The following is a 4,077-nucleotide window of genomic DNA, read 5'->3' on the forward strand; positions in this document are numbered from 1 at the left end:
CTCATACTGCCATCTCTCGGACATATGGACTAAACTCCTGCAGTACACTTGGCGTAGTGAGTCGAATACATAGAGTTGTATAAATATAAATTCAATATATAACTCTAATGGGTCTAATATATAACTCTAAGGGGTATATAACTCATAACTCTAAGGGGTATATAACTCTATATAACTCTAAGGGGTCTAATATATAACTCTATGGTCGAATACCATCTTTTTCCACAACCAGGTGCCGCTACACACTTAGAAAATTCTATGTATCAATGGTATGTAAAGTACAATATCAGATAGCTCGCACCAACGCGCTATGTATGCATAAATAATATTAATACTAAAATTATGAAAAACATCGAAATTAAATGGTTTTAGGCAAGGTAATGCAAAACTTGTGAACGTCGCCCGCGTTTATCTCATAACATGTGGGCAATGCGTATCGCCAGAGAAAGGGGCGCAGAAGAGTTACTGGCCCACCAGATGAACCGCCACCACCCAGTCGATGAAAAAAATATCAGTAACTCGTTAGGAACGATCTATGAACAAATTTGCAGTTGCGTTGCCTGCGATTGATTTAATAACGAACAATACTCGAGGATAGGGAAACCAAACGATTGTTAGGATCTTGCGTAAATCATTAACTACAATTTCGACAAGTCCTTGAGTTTTGCATTAAAACAATTGCTTTCATTTGCACTCAATGTATGGTTTCGCTTTTTAGATTACCGACATCTAGCAGTAATACTCATTTAACTGAATTCAATGCGAAGAATGTTAATCAGTGCGAAGTTGGCGCTAGAATACACGCTCGATACAAAGAGCTACAAGCGAGAAATGAATACGAAAACTGAAAAAAAAAAACATAAATACGGCAAGAACTATAAACTGATATACTATAGCTAAGTAAAGATGTGTACCTTCATCCACACGGATGTGAATGTGCGCACGTATACCGCCCGACCGCGTGTACGTGTTCGCCTGCAGGCGTGCGTGGATACGCGAATTTGCACGTACACGCATGCGCGCAGATACACACATGCATGCGAACACATACACTCACGCGCACACATACACAGCGACAAGCACATACGCGCATGTGCCAATGCATGTGCGAATACACTCCTTCTCACACATGCACGCCCAAGTGCATGCATACCTGGCATGGTTCTGAGAACAGATACGCGCGTACGTGCAATGGGCAAATCACGGTCGCGTGTATTTGCACACATGCGCGAGCGGACCCACGGAGCATGGGTGCGCAAAGACGGACAAATCCGCATGGGTAACCCATCAGATAGTCTAGTGACATGCAGCATGACAACACCACCACCTCGGCTCTGCGCTTGTGTACGAGTGCGCTTGTGACAAACGAAGTGAATCTGCAACGCGGCACCTAAGATTTCATAGCCACCCAAAGCTACCTTAGCATCCTTACCTGACCCGTTGTGTTTTAATACAATAAACTGTATTATATAGGTAACAGGGTTAGTGCCTGAAAGGGGTTAGGCTGGCCCCACCGTCAGGCAGATATCAGTAACTGGTCGGAGAACGACAATAAAAAATATATATTGGAATGAGTTACTACTCACTCCATCTGCGGATATATCGCAGCCACCTTAGATAAAGCTACTGCTACCTTTGCATTCGTAAAAGCACCAATTCTTCTCAGTGCATTAACTTCTCAAGTTTTACTCGGACAATAACATATGCGTAGGCCCTGCGGCACTCCCTGTGCTTCCAGAGAAAGAGCATACCCCGCTAATGCTTATTATTAAATTATCTCTATTCTTGAGAATCGAGGTTTTTGAAGATAAGAATGAGTTTCAGAATAAGCTAAATAAATTTGTAATAAACGATTTTAAATAAAAAACTTATATCCTATAATTAATTATATAACCAAACTGTTATTCTTTGGTAGTATTCTTCGAGTGTCACTTTTAAAATTCGGATAATCCAAGAGTCGTAGAGAAATAAAGAGGAGAATACTCTTGTCTCCTAACGCAGGACATGCTGGTCCGGTCTGATATTGTCATGTAATCTGTAGAACACCACTGGGTTCTGACAAGACAAATAAATAATAACCCTCAATCAGTTTTATCAGAATAACCGGGCAGCGCTGACCGGTACTCGTACCACGTAATAATCACGGTCCTGCCAACAATCATCAATACCACGATTTAGCGCATTGGCACTGACCGCAGAAGCGTTACACAATGAGCCTTTATCGACCTGCATGCCCAGCGCTTACAAAAGACGGACGGCCATTTTCGTGCCGCTGACGCGTGGTGCTGGTGGTGGTGCGCAATTACGAGCACAAGCACACACGCCTCGTCCGCACACAATGATCCATCCGTCCACGCGCCGCCAAGAATGGGGTGAGCTTCCCGCCTCACCCACCTGCTTCTGCCCTATCCAACACACATGCACATATACCGCTATAGCACGCGCCTTTGTATACCGTTAATCCGCGCAGGGTACCCCATACCGGCGTGCCAGCTGCCCGGAGAAATGTCAAACTGTTTTGTTATGTTAATCACGAGAGGTATTCGGGGGCGCTTCAAAAACAATAACGGTACAAAATGCGCCCGAACGCAATTCACGGACGCTCACAGTTGGCAAGAGTGTACTGGTGTTTCCATTGTACTAATCATGCCATTATGCTACGATGCAGGTGAAAAAACCGTTGGTCATTTGTACTGGGCTATTCAGCGTGTGACATGTTTACTAATTCGTTTATTTGGTCATTAACTCACTCATTTGTTCCCGCAAATCTTTATTTATCCCCTTTCTTTATACTCGTTGCTATTATTTATCACCGTTTGCTCTGACATCGCGAAATTGTTCCTCCTTTTTGTTATAATGAAAAGCTAACTCGCTTGTGTGGAGTGACTGGGTTGGAGATTGGACAATCAATTTCGCCCTCTATTATCTAATCGAGAATTGTGATATATGAAGTAATCGTATTCTTTGATTGGAAAATGGCATGTGAACATAACAACAATAACAACGACGAAGACGACAACAGCAACAAAAACAAAAACAAAAAAACACAATATTTTTTAGCCCTGTTAGCCTCTGTTGATGGCGATTATTTTCCGGAGTCCATCATCTTCATTCTGATTACGGTTTTATAGTTATTCTGTCTCTCACAATCGCTAATACAATCCTATTTAATACTAGAATTATAAGATAACATCAGGAGTAGATAATAAAAGATTCTAGAAGATTCTAAAAGATAATAGAAGATAATAGAAGATAATAGAAGATAATAGAAGATCTTCTATTATCTACTCCTGATAACATCTATACTACCTCAATTTCCCGTCGCGCTAAAGATATGCTGCACTAACTCGAGCCGAGATAGATTTGAATAAATAAATAAATAAATAAACAAATAATTAAATAAATAAATGCTCAATCACGCAAATAAATAAATAATTCAAAAAATAAATAAACAACAAATAAACAAATGTCTGTACAACGCTCGTCAGTGCGCACTCCGGTAACATCGTCGCGAGTTTCCTCGTACGTTGAACGTCGGTACATGGCCGCGCGTTCCTCTCTCATACTCACTACGCATTCTACTACATAGTACACACTATATTATATATATATACGCTATACCTACCAGGTTATCTACATGATAGTAGTCATTCATTCGCGCAGTCATCATAAGCCGGCGCCTGCAGCATGGCGTGGGAGCGCACGAGCGACGTGAAAGGGGGGAGGGTGCCGCGGGGGCGCCGGCGGCGGCGGACCCGCACGTGCCGCTAGCGGCCGCATCGACACCGTCATTACAAGCGTTACGGCAGATAACGCGCGGCGGGAGCAGGCGCATCTGATCGCCTGTTAAAAACCGCATGCAGACGTGCGCCGCGCGCCGCGTCCGTGCGTGAACGCTTTCTTGTTAAAATCGCGCGCACGCGGGCAATCTCTGATGCGAGAGATAGAACAATGCGATCGCTGTGACCAGTGGGCACCGTGGTAAACACACACACACACACACACACACACACACACACACACACACACACACACACACACACACACACACACACACACACACACACACACACACAC

The sequence above is a fragment of the Priapulus caudatus genome, unplaced genomic scaffold, assembly GCF_000485595.1.
Source record: "Priapulus caudatus unplaced genomic scaffold, Priapulus_caudatus-5.0.1 Scaffold13, whole genome shotgun sequence".
Lineage (NCBI taxonomy): Eukaryota > Metazoa > Priapulida > Priapulimorpha > Priapulimorphida > Priapulidae > Priapulus > Priapulus caudatus.